The sequence below is a fragment of the Panthera leo genome, chromosome D4 (genome assembly GCF_018350215.1).
Source record: "Panthera leo isolate Ple1 chromosome D4, P.leo_Ple1_pat1.1, whole genome shotgun sequence".
NCBI lineage: Eukaryota > Metazoa > Chordata > Mammalia > Carnivora > Felidae > Panthera > Panthera leo.
In genome coordinates, this window is record NC_056691.1 from 61043848 (window position 1) to 61060866 (window position 17019).

At 46.8% G+C, this 17019-nt stretch overlaps 1 long non-coding RNA gene across 2 annotated transcripts in view; it reads left to right on the forward strand.

Annotated features, from left to right (window-relative positions):
• The window catches only part of LOC122205212, a 48771-nt gene that overhangs the window by 12161 nt on the left and 19591 nt on the right, over positions 1 to 17019 (forward strand). For both annotated transcript variants that reach the window (XR_006195957.1, XR_006195958.1), the window contains exon 3: positions 6980 to 7030. This is a non-coding gene — a long non-coding RNA (uncharacterized LOC122205212). The remainder of the gene's footprint in view (positions 1 to 6979; positions 7031 to 17019) is intronic.

Consider the following 17019-nt stretch of genomic DNA (forward strand, 5'->3'; position numbering starts at 1 on the left):
GTGGGAAACAGCTACCGAGGGCTGTGAGGTGGACAGAGATTTTGGTAGTCTCGCAGTGCTGACAGATGCTGGATTTCGGACTAGCTGTATTAGAGAGCCCTCACCCAATGCCCTGGACAGTCAGTTGAGACCCCAGGAAGTCTCTGCCTTTCTATCTTTAGAATAAAGCTAACTGTCTGCCAGGAAGAATACAAAACAAAACAGAAAAAGACAAAACAAAAACATGACACTCCTTAAAGGAAGGTAACAATCCCGAGTGTCAACATAGTATCCACAATGTCTGTCAAACAAACAAAAATTACTGGAAACACAAAAAAGCAGGGAAACGTGCACCAAACTCAAAGGAAGAACAGTTAGTAAAAACAGGTCCAGAGATATAAAATGATGGAATTAGTAGATAAAAGCTTTAAATAGCTATTATCAAAATGTTCGTCGATTTAATAGAAGATGAAGAGTTGGACATAATGAGTGGACAAATGGGAGAATCCAAACAGAGAAATGGAAATGACAAAAAAGAACCAAACAGAAACTCTAGAACTAAAAAACCTAATATCTGATATTTTAAAAATTCACTGGATTAGGATAAAGCAGATTGGACACTGCAGAAGGAATGAAGAGCATTGGGAAGGCAAATAACAATGTGGGCATGTTGAAGACTTTTTCTTGATACTTCATTCAGATGACTGAGGTCATCAACAGTCATAAGTTGTGGTAACTGTACCCTGGATGTGATGTGATGAGAATGGTGCTTTACCTCTGTGGCCTTCCTTTCTAAAATCCTTAACTCCAGCATAATATTGAGGAAAACAACATACAAATCCCCACTGAGGACATCTTAGAAAATAACTAATACTTCTCAAAACTGCCAAGATCATCACAGCCAAGGGGAGCCTAAGAAGACGTGTTGGCTAGATGTAATATGGTTTTGTGGGTAGGATCCTGGAATAGAAGAAAGACATTAGGTAACAGCTAAAGAAATCTCAATAAATAATGGACTTCAGTTAATGTAAAGGTGCCAACAATGGTTCATTCATTGTCGCAAATATACCGTACTAACCTAAGATGTTAATAATAAGTGAAACTGGGTTCAGGATACATCAGAGCTCTCTTTTACTACCTTTGCAATTTTTCTGTAAATCTAAAACTGTTCTAAAATAAAAAGGTTACTAAAAAAACTGACATAAGTGATAGCAAGGATGTGGAGCAATTGGAACTCTCTTCCATTGCTGGTAGGAGTGTAAAATGAAACACCTCGTACACCAGTCCGGAAGTTTCTTATAAAGCTAAACATACACTGCTGATATAACCCAGAAGTCCCACTCCTGAGTACCTAACCAAGAGAAAGAAAAACATATGTCCTCACAAAGACTTGTATGTGAATGTTTATGGAGGCTTTATTCAGAATCATCAACCATCACGCTGAATGGAGGAATGAATTGCATAAATCCACACAACGGAATAAAAGTGAGCAATGACAAAGGAATGCACTACTGATACATATAAAACATGGATGAATCTAAAAAGCATTATGCTAAGTAAAAGAAGCCAGACACAGAGGAGTACATAATGTATCATTCTTTCTTTCTATCTATTTATTTATTTTAATGTTTATTTTTGAGAGAGAGACAGAGCATGAGCAGGGGAGGAGCATAGAGAGAGGGAGACCCTAGAATCTGAAGCAGGTTCCAGGCTCCGAGCTGTCAGCACAGAGCACAACGTGGAGCTCAAACTCATGAATCGTGAGATCATGACCCGAGCTGAAGTCGGACACTTAACCAACCGAGCCACCCAGACACCCCTGTTTCATTCTATTTATATGCAATTCTGGAACAAGCAAAAACAATCTAAGGCAGGAAAATCAGAACAGTGGTAGCATCTTGAAGTCTGAGGATGGGGATTGATTAGGAAGGAACAGGAGGAAACTTTCTGATGTGATAGAAATGGTCCAAATCTTGATAGAGGCATAAACTACATGGGTGTATGCATTGTTAAAACACATTAAGATATGTAGTTAAGATCTATACATTTCAGAGGTATGTAAAGTATATCTCATTTTTTTTTTAAAGTAAAATGCTGATGTCTATGTCCTACTCCCAGAGATTCTGATTTTAATGGTTTTAGATGTAGGGTATTAGGTTTTTAAAAGCTCCCACAGCCAAGGTTAAAAAAAAAAACAAAACTACAGTTGTAGGTGATTTGGCTGGTGTGGGGATCCTTCATCGTTGTTTGCCCTGTAGATGCCTCTCTGACTTTGATGTATGGCCCCTGGAAGCTGGATTCATGGAGCAAGGAAATGGCTGTTTGGTGGCCAAGTCTACCTGGGGTTGGCTTATCGGCAAACACCAAGATGCCAAAGGGCCCAAGAAGAAGACAGGAGCAGGATGGACCCTGCCCCGCAAAGACCCACCCATCAAGCTCTTCACTTTCTGCCTCTTCTGAGAATGGCCTGCTTATTCAAGGAGTGGATTGTTATAGTAACAGGAGCACTGGAAGGGGACTCATTATGGGGCAGGGGGACCTCTTATTCCACATACCACTTTGGAAAACTCTCTTGTCAGTCCGCGGGTATCACACAGACCACAAACTCCCACTGGATTCTGCAAGCTGGCCTGGTGTCATCCTGATTTTGTCCTCTTGGTGACTTCGAAAAGGCTGTTAAAAGAGAAAGAGCAGGGTATGTCCATGTGTTGAGCACATGCCGGGGCCTGTGCTGGAACTTGGCTTCTTCTTTCCACTTCCAGGTTAGCACTCTTAACTACACAATTTTCCCGATAACAGTTTTTCTTCTTTTGAAGCTGACAGGCAACCCATTAACATTTTTAGGACAAAAAAAACTTTTCTTAAAACTCTATCCAACATTAATAAAACTGCATAATAAAAACTGAAATGATAAATCATGACAGTTATTCCGTGGATGCTCTTGGTCTGATATTTATTTCAGAACAGATGGCCAAGGTTTCCGAGAGGTCTCATTAATTACTGGAAGTTTGGCTAACAGTTTCATCTAGGATGCACCAATAAATGACAGCATAAACTTAGACGCCCCCAGCTGCTAGGAACTTTGCAGGTCATCTAGCCCAACCCCACTACAGTGCCCGAATAGTGACTGCATGGCCTGAGGTCTCTGCTTGCACACCTCCCAAACATGGAGCCTTACAAGACAACCCAGTATATCTACGAGCTGGTCTGACATAATTTTTCCTAGTATGATGCCACACTTGTTTCTCTTAGCCACAAAGAACATCAGATCCCTTTTCCTGTTTGCTGTCCACAAGCTTTTTCTGCCACAAGGTAAACATCTCTAATTGCTCAAAACATGCCTCTTAGGATTTGGGTTTGTTTGCACTCAACCAGCCTACTTTTTCTCTCCGTCATGAGTCCTGGTCCAATTCCATTCAAATCCAACACAATTCATTGGGACCCAATCTACAGCCATACCATCCCCAAAGCTCCCGATCTGGTCTAAACCCATGTTACCAAAGCACCTTCTCAGGGCCAGGCACTAACTAGGCTAAGGGCTGTGGGGAGGAGCAAATCAGGATTGGCTTTGTGAAAGAGAGAAGCCTCGTCCCCAAAGGCCCAACAAGGTGGCGTGTGATACGGGGCAGGAGGGAGGACAGTGTCCTATTTTTCCCCCTAATTTCCAGGCTCTCATCTTGCATTACAGCACACTGGCTAAAATATATGGCTGTGCAAGCTCAGGAGGGAATAGTTAGAAGAGGCGGCTTATCAAATTTTTGATGAACGTATGCCAGTTGGCTAGGTCTCTACAGTCTAAACTCCTGGGAGGGACAGTCTGATTGGCCCAGCTTAGGTTGGAACTCCCATCAGCTGCCTGCAGAAGGGACCAGATCACCTCATATAAAAGACCACGTTTTCTGGACTAGGAACAAGGAAAGTTCTATGAGACATGAGTGTGGTTGGGGAGGAAATGATAGGCATCTTAGAGATGTATTATGGATATAATTACCATGATACACAACGTTCATAGGTATGTATAAGCAAGCAATATATAATATCCATAAGCATCAATCCTGAAAGATGGGTGTTTTCTCCATTTCATAGCTGGGGGAATGGATTCTGAGAAGTGAAGTGAATTTCCCAAAGTTGCTACGTGTTGATGGCGAAGTCATGGTTTGAATTTAGGGCTGCCACGTTGCTTCTTGGCATTTCCTCAACAATTCTTCCTGGAACTCATTTAGTCATTCACTTATCTATTCATTTATTCATTCAGCTAGAATTTCTCCTGCAGTGACCATGGGTCTGGCATTATGTGAGGGCCTGGGAAACAGCAATTAGCCACATAGACACACCCAGAGGGACAGCCATCAAGAGCACGAGAGACGGTTCCTGCCCCCTCACCCATCCGGTTTTGCTAGAGAAAGGACACATGTGGACACCACAAGTTCAGGCATAGTTGTGTGAAATGATTCCTAGAGTGACCAATATGGTAAGGGCTACAGGATGTCAGAACAGACAGATCTCTGAGCACTGGAGTAGCTGAGGAAGCTTTCTGGAGGCGGAGCTCTGATGAGCGCCCAAGGATAGAGAAAGGAGAAAGAAAGAAGACACCACAGAGGGCCGGGAGTTGTGCAGATTCAACTTCTGGGGTATTGTTCATTGACACCTGCTTCTCTCAGTCCCATCTGGGTGTTCCCCTGGTATGGCTCCCTGGCACCCCACCCACGGACACAGCCTAAGCCTCCCCAGCAGATATGTCCCCGCCATGTCTTATTTTCCACCAATCCACTGTAAATTTAATTGAAAAAACACTTCAAACATATAAAAAAAGTACAGCAAATAATGCAAGAAACACCAAGATACCCACTATTTTGATTCAACAGGTAACATTTCACCATATTTGTTTTACTTCTCTCTTTTGCAGAAATAGAATATTAAAATCTCAGCAAAATTCCTACCCTATCCCTTAACACTCCCTCACAGAGTTAGTGTTATCCTAAGTTGATGGGATTTATTCCCATATATGTTTTTCTACCTTTTTTACTGAGGATCCACAAACCATATGGTATTGGGTTCATGTTCTTTTGCGAGTTGCCTTATTTCTTCCACTGCTCCTTATAGTTTCAGATTTGTCCTTGCTGCATGGAGATCTAATTCATTCATTTAACCACGGTGTGGTATTCTGTTGTATGAATGAACTGTAGTTGACTGAGCTGCTCCCCTACAGCCTGGTTAGGTCATTTCTGCTTTTTCACTATTACAAATGGCTCTGTGGTGAATATCTTCACACATGTCTCCCAAGAAACAGAGCTGCTGGGTCAAGAGTAAACAGATCTTCAACTTGACTAGGTATTGCAAATAGTTCTTTAAATGGTGGGGCAGGTTATAGGCGCACCTCCTAGTGTATCTGAATATGGGAGTTCCAGTGGCTCCACATCCTGACAGACGGCTGCTATTGTTAATATATATATTTTTAAATCGGGTCCCCCTTTGCCCATGGCAAACAGATGGATCTTTTTAAAGTACACTCCTGACCATGTCCCTTTTCTATTTAAAATCTTTCCAATGGGCCCACTGCTTTTGGTATAATACTCAGAGTCTTGCTCTGCCTGAATCAGTCCATGCCCACCTCTCCAGGCTCACCTCTTTATCCTCTCCTCCTCCAATATGCATGCACATGTACACACATGCACACACAGGCATGCATACACCCCCCATATACACATACATGCCCACATGCATACATATGCTCTGTGGTCCAGCCAAATCAAATCACGTTCATGTCCCCTAACCTGCTCATCCTCTCTTGTCTTTGGGCCTTGGTGAAGCTGTTCGCTCTGTCTGGAATACTTGTCCTCTCCTTCAAAAAACTGATTGCTCCCAGCCCTCAGCTCCCAGCTTGATGTCTTCTCCTCTGGGAACCCTCCACAGGCATCCCAAGCCTGAATTAGATGCCTTTCCTCCCTTTGCCTAAGCACTCTCGACTTCTGACATCATGGTTCTCAGGACATGGTCTTGTAATCACCTGTTTATTGTCTCCCTGCCCCACTAGACTGTGGACACCTTGCTAGAAGGGCCTGTATTCTCTGTGTCCAGGCTGTCTACTGAGTGAATGTTTTAGATAATCCGCAGGCAGGAGACAGGTCAGGATGGAGCAGAGGCCGCAAGATGGAAACAGTTGGAATCAGACTAGAGAGAATGTGCTATCCCATAGTCTCTATAGCGCCAGCTTCCATTAGGGAAACTGAGGTTCAGCTGGGTGGCTCATCCTATCTGGAGTCCTGCATTTGGTAAGTGGCAGGGCCGGATTTGATTCCGTCTCTGGACTCTGTGTCCGGGCTTTCTCTGCTGCACTTCAGCTGCAATGGGTGGAAAGGAGCCAGCAGAGAGGGAGAGAGGGGCTGCCAGGGAGGGGAGGCTGTGCAGGAGAGGGAGGTCCTGGGATCTAGGACACAGGTGGAGGGCTGACCCCAGCAGACATGACCCCAGATCCTCTGAGCCAGTGAGGAAGGAAGAACATTCGGCCAAGTTTCTAGAACAGACACTTGTTCAGGCTGCCCTGGGAGACTGGTAGGCCAGCCCTCCTCTGGGGAGGAGAAGACCTGTGGAAAGAAGTTCAGCATCTCCCTCAGCACGCAGCCCACCCGAGTGGCTTCTTCCTGCTGCACCAGGAGAATGATTTTTCAAGACTCCCCTCTGGTAGGAGGGAGACCAGAGCCAAGGACAGCTGGAAAGAAATATGGACCCAGTGCAAACAGGTGGGAGCGAGAGCCCCAGTGGTGGAGAGCAGCATGCAGGTCAGGCTCATAGGCCCCAGGTCCTTGGGCATCTAGAGGAGCCCTGTGGACCAGCTCATGTATGGCAGGGCAAGCGGACATCAGTAAAATGGGGACAATGGGGACAATAATACCTATACCTCATATGATGGCATGGATTAAGTAAAATGAAATATGTAGAGGGCTTAGAATAATGCTTGGCACGTAATATGAGTCAATGAACTATTGTTACTTTCTCACAGGCCTGTTGGGAGTGAACAGGACGACATGGCAAACAGACTCTGCAGAACTGTGTAAGTGTTGGTGAGCAGCCTTCTCTTGTTAGGTACTCAGTAAGCAGCGTGGATGGTGATGAGAAATCCAGCAGACAGAGAGGAGGGGTGTGGAATTCAGTGACCAGTCACCCTCCTCTGTTCCCTGAGTTTCCTCATGGGACATTTGCATCAGAGACCACAGGGGTCAGTTTGGGAAAGATGCTTAGAGATCTGCACAGTCCAGTTCTCCAGATACACACAAGGGGACACCGAGGCCTGCAGGGTGGAAGCGACTTGTCTGGGGCCACACACAAGGCATCAGGGGTGAGCTTCCCAGACTCAGATCCAACGCTTCTCCTTCTGTCCCCTCAGTTCAGCCCAAGCGTAGGACAGGACTCTTACAGTAGGTTCAGTGGTTGGTGTTTCTTCCTGCAGGTGTCCCCTCCCCCACCAGAGTCAGTGGGACTCCCAACCATCTCTGAGAGGCTCTGCCTCTGAGAGCTCCCTGCTTTGAATGCTCTCTTCCTGTTTTCCCATGGCCAGCCGTTGAAAAGTAATTGAAAGCCACTTCCAGCTCCTGTTTCCCCTCCAGAGCCAGGCCCCCCCTGGGCCTCCCTTGGAGAGGTCGGGAGCAGGTCAGCAGCATGTACGCACCTGCTACCTTCACCAAGGTTTCTTGAGCATTGGGCAAGCATGAGCATCTCCTTCCCCTCAAACAAGCTCCCTCCTTCCTCCTTCCTTCTCTCCCTGCTTCCCTTCTCCTGCTTTTTTTCTAAATGACACCCCCAACCTCCCAAAATTGCCATTGGACTCACCCACCCATCTGTCAGAAGCTTATTCTGAGGGACCTTGGGTATGTATCCTTGCCATTCAGGTGGGATTTCTCTGCTGCAAAGCAGTTGCAGGAGAATGCAGATGCAAAATGTCAAGCCCGCTAAGAATTCATTTATGAGGCACATGTTGACCAGCAAACCCAGCAATTATAGGCATGCCAACAGAGCAAAATTAAGATTCAGGGTTTTTCTTGTAGCTCCTTCCATTTCTTGGAAAGCTGTTGGATCAGCCCATGGGAAGGTCTTGCTGCCATGATAAACTCTCCCATGGGCAGAGGGGTTTCCGATTCATGAAGTTGGCTCACACACATTATTTCATCTGAACTGTGCAACCGCCCTGGATGGAATTATTTTGTCTGCTTTTCTGATGAGGAAACTGAGGTTCAGAGTGGTCAGAGTCACTTCTAAAGATCAAGAGATGGAAGGCTTCAATCAAGGGTTTCTGATTCCACACCCAGTTCTCCCTTACTAACTGTTGTACTAAAGAAAATCCAGAGTTTTAAACTCAGGACAAGCTTCTGCCTTGAATTTGTAGTTGAGAGGTAAAATTAAGTGAATCAGGAGTAGACGGCCACAATGGGACAGATTATGGTAAAGATAGAAGTGACCATTGAATCAATGAGAAATTGGCTGTCCCACTCTGGTCTCCTGCTCTAGGGGAACAGGACTCCTAGCTGGACAGCACTGGCTCCCCAGAGCTTTCCCTGACCCCCTTCCCACACCTGGGGGTGGAGTGGATTCACATCCTCTAGGACAACCTTCCCATGCTCTGCATGCCTCTACTGCAGTTCTTACACTACACTGTCATTCGCTTGTTCCGATAACCGTCTTGTCCTGTGCGCAGTGGGTTCCTCCTGTGCACAGAACCCCTGGGGCACCATAGCAGTGAGATGCTGCTTCAGGTGAGCTAGTGTGGGTCCGTTCAGCTGCACTGCACAGAGCTCCGTCTGGGGCTCGGCCAGAAGCAATAGTGTCTGGAGGTCCAGGGAAGGGCCTGCAGCTGCCAGAGCTGTAACCAGGGGCTGAGGAGGGGGCACTGTGGGAGTTTCTAGGAAAGTGGGTGGCTTCTGAAGTGGTCTGGGAGCCATAAGCCTGAGGTTTAGGGTCAGGATTCAAGTCTCTGGGTTAGGGACTCCAGTGGTCCTGAGGGAATGGGCTGCAGAGCTGGGACTGATACCAGGAGGGGATCAAAAGCCCTTCCCTGCTGGCTCAGCTGCCCAGGCCCACCGGAGCTGAGTCCTCTGAGCACCCTGGGGAAAGGCGGCACCATGGATCTGGGGCCATCTCAGCTGTGGAGAGCAGAGACGGTTGGGAGTGGGGAGCCAGGCAAGGCATTGTAGGGATACCCTGTTTCTCTCACTTCCTAAAGGCAGAAGTGAGAAGCTCTGAGAAGTTAAGATACAAAGAATGAAAAATAATGTTTGATTTAGAAATTGCTGTAACCTTCTTAGGGAACCTTCTTCTTAGGTAAGGGGCTGCCAGACTTTCACACAGGGCTTGTGTGACTCCCGCAGGAGAGGAGACATGACCTTCCTCGTGCAGAACAACTGGTTTCTGCTTCCATTCAGCTGCCCGGGTCTATCTGTCTGACCCCATGGACAGGCTGACATCCAGAAGGCATGTTGAGTAACTGAGCTCACATCTTACCAAACCACTTGGATTTGACTTTCTGGGTAAAGAGTTATCACCCAGTTTCTTTGAAGACGTGGGCTATTCCTATCACCTCTGGGAGGAAAGCCCTCAGTCTCTGCATCCTGTCCCCACAGTGAGGAACCCCAGCTGTTTCACTTATCCTTGGAGCCAGTGGAGTGGAAAGGCTGGTGTATCATATCCTTGAAGAAATGAGAGATGGGAACTCATAGTTTTTACTGAGAACCTGCTGTGCACGGACATGGTCTTAGGCCTTTTACATATGTCACTGTGTGTATGCATTTGCATACAACAGCCCAGAGACATAAAGCTTTACTGTCCCCAAGCCCCAGAAGAGGAAATGGAGGTTCAGCTGCCCTACAGCAAGAATAACGGACCTCTCTGAGCTCTTTATATCCCACCTTTCTGGAGATACCCAGAAAATGTTGGTGCTGCCTTTTCAGAACTGGGATGACAAAACCAAAGGCCACTGGAGCTGGTCTGGCCACCAGGGGCTTTCTGATCTTTCAGATGCTCCTTTTCCATGCCAGTCTCTACAGGTGACATCAGCTGGAACATCTGGAGGCCTGGCCCTGGTATCCAGAGGTGATGGCCCCATCCTGGCCCAGTGGCCACTCAGTGGTTAGGGAAGAGCGAGGCTGCTCATTCCCTGTGAGGGAACTGTGAACCCAGCCGAGAGGACGTGCTGGCTGCACAGGTCTGCCCGTGAAGGGAGCCAACGCAGTTGGTTGTAGGGAATCTGATGAAAATAATCAGCTGCAAGCTCCTAAAAAACAAACAGTCCGTGATCCAGAGGTTTGAATAACAGCCCCCTCAGCCAGATGGCCACAGGAGGCATGCCAGGGAGAGAAAATGATCTCCCGCCCTGAATTTCCTCTTTGTTCTGGACGTCATTGGCCTCCACCCCTCTCGTGCGCCAGCCACCCAGACAGAGTCTTGTGTTAGGGAGCTTAAGGAGGCTTTCCCCAGATTAGGATTTGGGGACAGGGAATCCAGGAAAAAAGCGGCTTTCTTGTCCCAGCATGAGTCACCAGAGGCGGCAGGAAGCACACAGCTGTCTGCATCTGGTCCTGGAATGCTGCTTCTTCCTCGGAGGACACTCCCAAGAAGCCCGGGACCCTTGTGGGTGCAGAGCAAGAGGTCATAAGCAGGGCTGCCTTGTGTGGGACTGAGCCTCTGGACACCTTGGTTCCCTTCAGTAGACCTTCCCATCTGAGCCGTTGGGAAGCTGAGCATAAGCTTGTTGCCTCGTTAAATTTCAACCGTGCCTGGAGTGAATGGTGGCCAGTGAGTCCTGCCAAACTCAGCTTCCCTATGGCTCCAATAAGAGCATCTGTGTAAGAGCATAGCCAACATGGGTTTGAATCCTTGCCCTGCCACTGTATGAACTTGACCACTTATTTGACCTCTCTGAGCCTCAGTTTCTACTTCATTGAGTTTTAGTGAGACCAATACCTAAAGAAATTATATTTTCACTGCGTGTAACACAGTATCTGGCACACAGCAGGCATTCAGTAAACATACCTCCCTCCCAGCCCTCTTGTCCAGAACTTTTTGGTACTAATTTCTTCTATTATCCACTCCTAAATGCTTTCACTGATCCATGATACAATATTTCATTCCTGGCTTTTGGCAAATCTTCTAGGTACAATCCTCTCCTGTTTTCTCTGAATGGATTCCCATCTCTCCATTGTTATATTAGCTACTCTGTCTGCCAGTATGTATTTTGACTTGCTGAGCTGCTGCAGATTCTGTTTGGAAGGAAACTGGGCAGTGCATAAGTGCCGTGATTTTGCACTAGGCTCATTTAACTTACAAAGTTACTTAGAACTTTCCTCCCAATATATAATGTAATGCCACTTAAAAAATATTCACGACGACAGACAAATCTATTTATATGTAGTAATGTTATGGAGCATAGTAGTCAGGATGAGCTGGGGCTTGCTGCAGTAACACACAACTCCCAAATATGAAAGGCTTAAAAGAGTCAGGGGTCCTTTCTCACTCATGCTACATCCATTGTAGGTTGTGGGGTTTCTGCTCTATACTGGCCTCTCTTGGATAGTCAGAGTTCACCATTTGGAATGTTGTTGGTCACTGTAGCATAGGAAGGAGGAGATGAAGAATTGTTTCCAAGTATTTTAAAGCTTTGCCTGGTAGTAACGCACATCACTTCACATTTCATTGTCCCAAGCAGGTAATGTGGTCTCTCCTAAGTTCAAGAAAGCAGGGACATCCAATCCTATTGTGTTTGCAGGTGGAAAATAATCAGAAACATTGGTGGACAATGCTAATGTCTACCATATAGAAACTCAATGTTTTAAAAAGAATAGAGAGTTAGGCAAGAAGGAATTCTTGAATTCTCCACCCCCACCATTTACCACTAGAGATTTGCTAGTCACTTTAAAAGCAGAAAATGCCCAAACATTTGCATATAGAAGTTCCTTTTGTCCCTGCCTTCATTTTATTTCAGTGGTCCTCAATTTCTAGTTTGCATAAGAATTGTTATTTGACATTGGGCAACATGGTATATGCAATCCTAGAGAGTTTGAAAGTGTTTTGAACATATGCAGTTTCCCTGTTTGTGCTGAATTCTGAACCTAACCTATTTTGGATGTGACTATAGTAATTAATTCATACTAATGCCTGAATTCATTGTTTTTTTTTTTAATTTTCTTTAATGTTTATTTATTTTTGAGAGAGAGAGAGAAAGCGTGCATGTGCAAGTGGGGAAGGGGCAGAGAGAGAAGGAGACACAGAACCTGAAGCAGGCTCCAGGCTCTGAGCTGTCAGCAGAGACCCTGAAATGGGGCTCGAACTCACAATCCGTGAGATCATGACTTAAGCCGAAGTCAGACGCTTAACCTACTGAGCCACCCAGGCAGGCACCCCTAAATTTATTATTTTTAAAACCACTTTATTGAGGTATGACTGACATACCATTTTGTATGTATGACATGCGAAAAGCTGCCCATGTTTAGTGTATACAATCTAATGAGTTTCAAGATAAGTATACACCCGTGCAACTATCACCACCGTCTATGCCATAACCATATCCTTCCCCTCCCAAACTTTCCTCCCACCCTCTTCAACTGCCTGAATTTAATTGTTCCAATGTTTTATCCCCTTTTTGCTCTTCTGTGCTACACTTGCAACCTGAGGGGCGACTCCATCCCTGAATCCAATTGCAGTTAGCATCTGTTTGATTTTGTGTCTATTTACAGGTACTCATTCTTACCAAAACTCTAAAAAAGTCTTTCACATGCATTGTGTCATTTAACAGTTCTCACCATAACCCTGAGGTGCTGGTTTATTAAGGGAACACTTCCATTATACTGATGAGCTAATAGAGGCTAAGAGAGGTTAAGTGACTTTCCCAAAGACACAGAGTACAGATGTGTTGAAGTCAGGTTCAGAGGCTCAGGTCCCACAGACCCCTCGCGCCACTGCTATTCCTATAGCCAGGGCTTTGTGCTCAGTGGAAGCCTGGCTTCCGCAGGGATTACTACTCCGGGCACACAACATTTCTGGAGCTGGACGTCCAGGAATTCCTGTCAATTAGGCATTTGTTCACAGAATAAACATTTCCCTGAAGAGCTCACCACAGCTGGCCAATGTCGTGGCCCTGCCATGGTTCTGTCTCAGGCAGTGAGATGCCCGTTAGTCGTGGAGGCACGACAGTGTGAGGTACACGTTCACACATGAACTGTACTGTAAGCGTGTAATATGTGTTAAGTGTGCAAGCCGTGTTCTGTGGGGGATCGAAGTCTTTGTAGATCTTTTTTGATTTGTAGGGTCCCCCAGTACAATACAGAATGCCCAGTTAAATTTGAGTTTCAGATAAACAATTATATTTTAGCCTAAGTACGGTCCAGATATACTAACAAATGATTTGTTGTTCATTTGGGCACCTTACGTTTTTACTGGCTAAATCTGACAACTACATCTGTGTGCATGTATGTCAGTGTAAATAGACTTGCTTGTTTACGGCCCAGGGCACATCTGAGTATGTGTGTGTGTGTCTGTATCTGTGTGTCTCTGTGTGTGTATGGGTTCTGTGTGCATGTGTATCCTGGCTGATAAGAAGTCAGAAGGGTGGTTGGGAATTAATGGCTTCACCACCCACAGCTCATTTCCTACTAGGGCAACCCTGCTGGATCAAGAGAGGCCAGGATGGGCCTTGAATGCCAGGCCAGAGAGCGTGGACTTCCTCCGGAGGGCAATGAGGAGCCATGGAAGGCTCTAAGCTAAGGAGAGGGCAGATTTGGATGTGTGCTAGAGGTGTCCTTCTGGCTATTTGCAGAGAACTGGAGAGGGCCCCACAGGAGGGAGGCTGGGAGTCACTTTGATGAGACAGGTGAGGATCTGGGCTCAGGCCTTGGCAGGGGAGATGGAGGGAATGAAGCCAGCTGTGGGATTTGCTCCTCATTCCTGCAGGGATGAGCGATGGGGGAGTCGGAGGTGATGCTCAGGCTTCTAGCTTGGGCACCTGATGGACTGCAGGCTTCTTGAAGGTTTATCTTCGTTCCTCCCTCATCTTCAATGTGAGGCACCATGCCTGGCACATAACAGAAACAGAATTTGTTTCTGCCCTGAATGCATGTGTGTTTGAATGAGAGGAATGGGGAACGCAGCAGGATGTGGGGGGGGGGGACAGGGAGGAGGAAAGGTCTGGGAAAGAAGCTGACCTCAGTCATTTGGGGAGACCTTGGGCTTGAGGTGGCAGCGGACCTCCCAGGGAGATGTCCAGGAGGTAGTTGGCCATAGGACCAGCTGAGGAGAGGGGTCCAGGCTGGAGAAACAAATTCAGGGGGTTGTGAGTAGGTAGGAAACCAGACCACTGGAATCAACTCCCTACAGGACATGGTGAGGAAGACAAAGGCAGCGGCTATAGAAGGAAGCTTGGGGGGAAGTGGCATTTAAGGAGCTGGAAGGAGTATGAGAGGGTTCATGGTTCCACCTCACAGGGCTGCTGGGGGCTACGTGAAGTACCCACTGGGTGGGAGATCCACGAGAGCCAGGCAAGGGGTGGCAAACAGAACATTTAACAGACACTGGCCAAGCAGATCAGGCTGGGCCACCGATGGACGCCAGGTTTTCTGGGCTCCCGGTTGTGTTTGAGCCCACTCCTGAGTAGTTGGATCATAGGGATGTCGGGAGAAGGATGGGAAGAGGGCCTGGGGCAGCTGGGGCAGGGATGGGCGCCCAGGGACTCAGGGCAGCTGTTCTGTACCAGCTAGAACAGAAACATGTAAATATTTTGATAAGTGGGACAATTCTATAGGGACATCCTGGCTGCATGTCAGCCCTGGGGACTGGCAGAATCTATTTCATTCATTCCTGGCTATGGCCCCACATTAGAATAGCACCCAGCCGTGAGTAAATGACAGTTTCCATCAGGTCCTAGCACACTGCCTGGCATATAATAGGTGCTCAGTAAATGCACTTTTTAATCTTTTCAGGGAGTAAAGATGCCTCCATAGTTCTAGGGAATTTCCTTCCCTGAGCACAATTTTTCTATTTTAAGGAATCAAATTTCCTTTCACTTGCAAAGATCTGTCTTTTCTGCCATTGAAGTCCAGGGAATTTCAAAGGCACTGGCTGGCAAGCTTGCTGCGGATCATGGGACAGTTGGAGCCCAAGTGAACAATGGCCCAGTCTCAAGGGATGGTTCTTGTCAGGGTCACCCCTCTCGTGGCCTCCCCTTCCTTCCGACAGCCCTGTCATCTGTCGGGAATTAGGGGCTTCTCCCGGGCCTGGCACACAGTCCATGCTGTGTAAGTGTTTGCTGTGATTATTTTTCTTATTACTGTCCCTGGGCCTGGTGTTTCCTCAAATTGAATCATTTCTGTGACTCTAAAGTTTAGTTTATTTTTTTTTATCCGAGCCTCAGACTAATATCTCAATGGCTTTGGATCCCCAAAGCCAGGCTGTCTTGCGAAGACTAATTCCGACACAATCCCTTTCCGGTGATTTTTAAACACTCACACCGCAGAGGAAGGTAAGCTTCCTTCAAGAGCTCACTTAGTTTAGATAAATACTTGGCCTGTGGATATACGAATGATCCTAAAATGTACCTTTGTCTAGGTGTTGGGTCTCAAAAGGAGTTTTCAGGATTCGGCACATATTCATCAGTGATTGATTTGCCCACCTAGCCGTTGCTGCTAGAATGTCAATGAGGACAGAGCTTGAGGCCCGTTTTGTTCACTGTTGTAGACCCAGAGGCGGAACAGTGCCTGTCACATCATAGGTGCTCAGTGCATATTTGTTGGATGAATGAGTGAGTGAATGAGTTACTTCTCTGTGCCAGGACGCCTGGCATTGGAAAGCCAAGGTAGGACACAATCCCTGCTGTCCATGGGCCTGTGGTCTTGTGGAAGGACTCCCCATCCCCATGACATCTACCAAAAATAGAAAGCAGGTCAGCATGGCTGCCCGTGAGGTACATTCATGCCTTGCAGTCTAGAGCCGGGTAGCGGTGGCATTGCTGTTGGGAATACCCGAAAGGGCATTTGAGCTGGGTTTGATTTCAGCAGGAGTTGGTGGCAGGGAAGCAGAACGAGCCAAGGTCCAGAGTAGGAGATCTTGGTATAGGAGAGGAAGTTTCAGGAAGGCCACTGGTTGTGTGGGTCACAGGGTATCAGCTCCTGGAGGGCAGGGGCTGTGTCTGTCTGGTCCATCTTCTGTGACACAGAGTCTGGCACATAGTAGGCTCTTAGGAAATCATAGCACAAGAGAGGGAATGAATGACAGGAGATGGAAGGAAAAATGGGACCTGGAAATCTCTTTTGGAGGTTTGTTCAGCAACTTCAGTTGATTGTCTTCCAGACTGGAACTGTAGATGCTCGTGTCTGGGAGGAACCTTAGGTCCAACCCCTACCATGTCCTTAACACCCCACCAAGTGATCATGGAGTTTGGGCTGGGATGCCCCTCAGTGATGGAAAGCCCCCTCCTTCCCACACAGCTGGCCCTTTTATTTCTGTATAGATGTGATGGTTAGAATAGCCATCCTTATGTTAACCACAGAGGAGTAGCAGGGATATAGCCCTGAGCTTGGTTTGGCTCTTGGCCCTGCCCCTGACTCCTACAGTTCTTTGGCAGGGCTGCTAGAGCCAGTGATTACAAATGTGGGCTCTGGTGTCTGACAGAACAGAAGTTACTTGACATCTCTGTGCCTTCATTTCCTTACCTGTAATTGGCATTTAGTAGTAATACCTACCTCGTAGGATTCTTATGAGGATTAAATACATCCTAATGTATTGGCTAATACATGCAAAGTTCTTAGTGCCTACTGGCAAATTAGTAAGTGCTCAATAAAAGTTGGCTATGATTTGTAATGTTATTGCCTCCTTTCTGGCTCTCAGTTTCTTCCTCTTTATAAAGGGAATAGAAGCCCTTCCCTGGCTGTCTTGTGGATTGTGTAAGTACCCAGAGAGAGAAGAGTGTGAAGGCATCGAAGAGGGGAGGCTTGTGTAGCTGTGGCATTTGCCTTGGAAGATCTCACCAGCATGGCTGGCCCCCTCAAATCACTCCCACCCCACCCA